We start from the raw sequence: 6,145 nt of genomic DNA on the forward strand, positions 1-6,145 counted from the left end.
AAAGATTAATTTGGACTTGCTTAAACAATTCCAACATCTTGTCGAGTCTTCCTTCCTTCTTATCTACAGGAATAGGGGCTTTCAGGGCATCTGAAAATTGGACTTTAGGCAAGTAAGATGGTTCTGGTGCAGTTGGTTCATTCTCTATTTTAAGGTCCTCCTTGTTCTTGGATGATTTGGCTTCGGTTAGAGGTTTAGGATCGGTCTCATTGGTTTTACTAGTGTGTTCAATGACCTTCCCAATTCTCAGAGTCATGATTGATTTGGCGTGTTTAGAAAAAGCTTCTGGGGTATTAGCGCTCTTAATCACAAATTGCCCTCTTGGGTTGCTCTCGGGTTGGCTAGGTAATTTTCTTCCTTCCCTCCTACTGAATGCAGTCGCTAGTTGACCTATTTGGATCTCTAGCTTAGCAATGGATTGTGTGTGGGAGTTAAGGGTCTGAGTGTTAACTTCTAATCGTTCTAGTACTTTCAAAATTTTTTTCTCAAAAGCTGAGCTGTGACCAGTAGTAGATAGTTGAGGAGCATTTTGAAATTGATGGTATGGTCCATGCCTATATGTTGGGTCCTGATATTGAGGTCGAGGTGCGACAGGGCCAACCACTGATTGTGGTCTCCAGGAAAAATTTGGATGGTTTCTCCAGCTGGGGTTATAAGTATTCGAATATGGATTGTTTCCTGATCTACGAGCTTGTTGGACTTGAGCTTGCTGAACTTGCTCATGCACAAACTTAGAAAATTGAGGTACGGTTGGGCATTCACTAACAAAATGGTTCGGACTTGCACACAATGCACAAACTTCTTGGATTGGGTTAGGTGGAATCAGGGATTGTCTAGTATTTAGAAGACGATCTAATTTTTGGGACAGTTCATCTACCTTACTATGGATATCTATGACGTTTCCAATCTGATAAATTCTACTTCTTTTTTGTTGAAGCATGGGTTGTTCTCTAGAGATGGCAGACATATGATGTAGGAAATTCTCACTAAGTGTTTCAAAGAGCTGCTAGGCTTCATCCTCACTCTTTAGTATGAATATCCCACCACATGATGCATCAACCATTTGTCGATGTTTCCCCGATAGACCATCATAAAAATACTGACAAAGTTGCCACTTAGGGACAGTATGGTGTGGACATTTACGAATGAGGTCCCTTAACCTTTCCCATGTCTCATGAAAAAGTTCACCCTCCAATTGAGAAAAATTAGTGATAGCTTTTCTAATTTGATTTATTTTTCCAATTGAAAAGTATTTCTTGAGAAATTCTCTCTGAAAATGATCCCAAGTTGAAATGGTTATAGAGTCTAAGGAGTTTAACCAATGTTTGGCTTTGTCCTTAAGTGAGAAAGGGAACAATTTCAACCTAAGGGCATCATCAGAGAAGTTTTGGATTTTTACTGTGGAACAAATTTCAAGAAATTCATCCAACTATTTGTATGGGTCCTCGTTACTAAGTCCATAGAATGATGGCAACATTTGAATAATGCTAGACTTAATCTCATATTGGGTAGCTTCTACTGGAGTTGCTTGAATGCATGGAGAGTAGGTATACGAGGATGGAGTGAAATATTCTCTCAATGGGCATGGAAGATTAGCCTCACCAGGTACAACCATATTTCTAACTTGGATAGTCCTAAAAGTCTTTTCTAATTCTTCGTCTAATGGTTGCAAGTCGGGTTTTAGTGATCGTCGACCTAATATGCAACTAAAAGGTCTATGTAGGACTATCCTAGTCTGTTAAGGATATATATATATATTTTTATTAAGAGAAGAGGAGAAGAGAGAAAAGAGTTCTAAAGAAGAGATCCTAAAAAGTCTTAAAACTAATAGAAGAATTAGTTGTCGTTAGATTTTAATTACAATCAAGTTAGCATGCAGTGGACTCTCTATCCTAAAGTTACCCTAGTTCTAGACAGCTCCTAACTGTAGTTAGCCTTCAAGCCCTCCAAGTCAGAGCTTGACCAACCAACTGGCCAGATAAGTGTAAGGTTGGTGGGAGTCCCCCCGTTGCTTTCCTTAGACACCAATTAAATTGGCTAGATCAGCGAACGGAATCAATTAAAAACCACCTTCCTTCGAGCCCAGTCATCCCGCAAACCACTTGCCTAGACACCAGCTAGTTGACCAAGTCTAACCTGATTTAACTCTCAGGGTTACTTGTCCTAATGAGCTCGAAATCCTTAGGGGTCAACATCTAATTAATTTTAGATTAAGGTCTAGGTTATGGAAATGCAAGGGAGTGATTTGTGGGCCAAAGAAGGGTGATCAAATCCCCACCTTATCTTAGTTACTGGGTTGCACCCTTAAAGTTAATTATGGAGATGCAATGCAAAGAAACAAGATATCCAATCAAGTTAGAAATTTTTATATTTGAGGTTATGCTATTTTAGTTAAGTATTATGAAATATCAGTGGCTTTTTTTTATTTTTAATTCAATCGTACCAAGATCCCCGGCAACAGTGCCAAAATTTGATGCGTAGTCGTTCATAGCACCAAAAATAACACTACTCACTACGTAGGTAGGATGAGTCGAGATCGTATCATCAGGGACCTTGAGCTAAGTTGAGATTGCAAAATAAAAGAAAGAAGCGTTGTTTTGATTTAGAAAATAAATTATCTTCAAATTGATGTAATTAGAAAATAAAGAGCTCGAAAGTTTTAAATTAATTTTGTACTAGTAGAGTTATATCTCTTTTTTTCTTTAATTAAATAGATACGATTAATCTTAGAAAAAATACCTATCTTTCCTCGGCACACCCCGTACCCGTAGATCATGGTGCATCTCCAAAAAGTACTAGATAAACAACTCTTCTTTCCTCAGCACGCCCCGTACTCGTAGATCATGGCACATCTCCAGAAAGTAAAAGTTGTTCCTATTATTAATCTAACAGGAAAGCATAAATAAAAGCATATGAAAGAGAGCAAATAAAGAACTCATGATGATTTAAATAAAATGTATAATCTTTATTGCATATAAAGAAATACAAGAAAGTTTAGAACAATAAACCCACTCTGTATCGTTACAAAATTTCTTCTCCACTCCCGAGACTGCTAGCCTAGCTGCTCATGGAGTAGTCCCTTTCTCTTCCTCTATGCAAGGCTTTAGAAGAATTTCTGGGATGATCCTCAAATGGGAGTTTAAGAGCCTTTTTATAGGTGTTAGGAGGGAGGAGTTTTACATGATTTTCAGATATGGGACTAAAGAAAATACTAAGGACTAAAAGATGGATGGATGAGATGGAAAGATCACAAGCAGATAAAGAAAATATAAATTCTTCCTCTTGATGTATTTTCAAGTATTATATTTTTTTTCTTTAATTTTCAGATCCATCTGCTATCATGAGCATCCGTCTGTTCGCCACTATGTCCGCCAGCACAAACTCCCCGTGAACCCGCCATGCCGCACGCCCGCAATGCCGCGTGCCCGTAATGCCGCATGCCCGTAATCTTCTTTCACAGACCCGTTAGCTGTTAGGAAACCACTTATGCTCCTTTTTGATTACAAAAAAAATTTTTTGTTTCTTTAAAATGATGCCTATATCCTTTTTGGATTTCTTGCATAGTATCTTCATTTTCTATAATACCGTATGCATCCTTCTTTTATTTTAATTTTATTTTAAGTCTAATTTTCTTCAACTTAAGTCTTTTTGATCTGCGAATCGGACTCTTTTTTTCGACGATCACCTTTCCTATAAAACATAAAAAGAAGCATCAAATTCTTAATAAATAAAATAAATTAAATATAATTTTTTACTTTAAATGACTTAAATTAAGTGTTTATCAATAGGCTTGATTAGATCAAGCTCTATTATCAAATAGCTTCCCTGATATCTATTAAGAAACAATCTCTGGATCAATGGAGTTTTCATCTAATCAATTTTCAATTGGATTGAGGCCCAATTGGTTTCATAATTGGGCTAGAACCCAATTAGTTAGTTTGTTATAACTAATTTCTAAATTGGTTAGGATTGGATCCAAGGGTTAGAGTTAGAACAAGATCTTGAATCCTATTTGGAATAGGATTTGACTAACTTGAAACACCCCGTGTGATATAAATCTCCATGCCCCACCTCTCTTTACCATGAGAAATCCTATACCCAACTAATATGTGCACCCCCTCTCTTCCTTTAATGGAAAAAAGGGGTGTCCCTCCCCTCTTTCTTGTCGCCAGAAGAAAAAAAAAGGAGAAGGGGGCGTCCAAGAGTTGGACCCCCCATATCCCATACACCTTGTCTCTCTTCTTCTCTTCCTTTCTTGAAGAAATTTTGAAAAACTTCCTTGCTAGTTTTTGGGCATCAAAGAGAGGTACCTCTACTAGTTATACAGCAGAAAATTAGAGAAGAAAAGTTCTTCCCAAAGAGAGAAAGAGAAGGAAGAAGAAGGGTCTTCTTTCTTGTGTGCAGTCTTGAAGAAGAAAGAGTTCTTTTTTTAGATTTTTTTTTATTTTTTAAGATAAAAATTAGATTAGATCTAGTTTTTAATATAAAAATTTAGAGAAGAAATACTAAAAAAATCTAGTTGGACGTTTGGAGCTTCCTAGAGTTCTAGATCAAGGAAGAAGAAGGGTCTTCTTTCTTGTGTGCAGTCTTGAAGAAGGAGTTCTTCTTTCATATTTTTTTAATATTTTTTTAGAATAAAAATTAGATTAGATCTAATTTTTAATATAAATATTTGAGAAAAAATATCAAAAAAATTTGGTTGGGCATTTGGGGCTTCCTAGAGTTCTAGATCAAGAAGAAAAATGAAAAAAAAACAGAGAAGAATGGTTCTTCTCTTCGGTCTCTCTTTTGGATTCTTCTAGAGCTCAAGAATCTATATAATTTTTAGTATTAGAAATCAGATTAGATCTAATTTTTATCATAAAAAAATAGAAAAGAAAAGTTCTTCTTAAGGATGTGAAAGGAAAAGAGAAATGTTCTCTCTTGTACGTGAAAAAATTGAGAAGAAAGGGTTCTCCTCTTGATCTCTATTGTAGAGATCTGATGTGTGGATCTAGAAAGAAAAAGAGAGGATCTCCTTATTCTTTATTTTCTTCATGATTTTTCTTAGATCAGCTAAAGCATGGTGTCCTCATAAGCTAGCACTCTCGTAGAGATCGATTAGCATAAGGGCTTCGTGTCGATACCTGTAGAGGTCAGATGCATGTGCGGCTGCCAAACATCATGAAGAATCAAGTACCATAAATTTTAGATGCAGTGATCTACTACCCACACTAAGATATGAGATTTTGATCTCAATTAATATTTGGGTGTGATCTAAATATAAATTAGATATGATCTAATAACATATAGCTATAATCTATACTTGCTAAATTTTAGATTTTAATTTTGGATACATGGATATTAGTTCATATCATAGATCCTATATGGTGATTTTAGATTTGATCTATGCATGTATTATAGACTAAATTATTTAATCTATATATGTTCTACTGTAAATTTTTGAAAATGCATGCAGAAAATCCACTACGCTTTTCTACAGGCCAGACCAGCATACGGACCTAATTAGAAAATCATCTTTCACACTTTCCTCGACACCAATTAGTCAAAAAAATTTAACTTTTGATTTGAAAGTGAATTCCGATATTACAACTTAATATAATTTTTAAGAGGATCTTTGAACTAGTCTCAGTACATCCTAGCTACAACTACATAAAATGTACTTTATATATTATGCAATTCAACATGTAATCACAAATCACAGTAGCAATCATATAATTATGCCAAAAATCATATAAGGATGTAATTCAAATCATAACATATGACAAGCAAAATTGAAATAATAAAGCAACCCCTAATCATATTAGGCATGTATAACACCCTTAACCATGTATCGATTTAAGCATCACACTACCATGATAATATAAATTTTAAATTATCATAAATTTATAATTTTAATAACTAAAATTTACAACTATGGTACATATAAAGTCAAAAATATTTTTTAATTTTGAAGATTTATGCTAAAAATCGAAGCAATATTCTTGGCAATATATGAACAATAATAATTCTATGCTACTATTTTGTACTTGTTTGATCGAATCAGACAAGGGTGGCTCTGATATTACTATTAGATTCTGACCATACAGTGAAAAGTAATTTTTAAAATTTTAAAATCAAACAAGTCAATAGCTTTAATATATAA

The 6,145-nt window shown here is 34.8% G+C and overlaps 1 non-coding gene across 1 annotated transcript; it reads left to right on the top strand.

Annotated features, from left to right (window-relative positions):
• Positions 1-1,121: 1,121 nt before the first annotated feature.
• LOC140853568 (small nucleolar RNA R71) lies at positions 1,122-1,227 on the top strand. Its single transcript, XR_012136638.1, has one exon. It is a non-coding gene; the product is annotated as a small nucleolar RNA R71 (small nucleolar RNA).
• The last annotated feature ends 4,918 nt before the right edge of the window (positions 1,228-6,145 follow it).

The sequence above is a fragment of the Elaeis guineensis genome, chromosome 13 (assembly GCF_000442705.2).
Source record: "Elaeis guineensis isolate ETL-2024a chromosome 13, EG11, whole genome shotgun sequence".
Classification (NCBI taxonomy): domain Eukaryota; kingdom Viridiplantae; phylum Streptophyta; class Magnoliopsida; order Arecales; family Arecaceae; genus Elaeis; species Elaeis guineensis.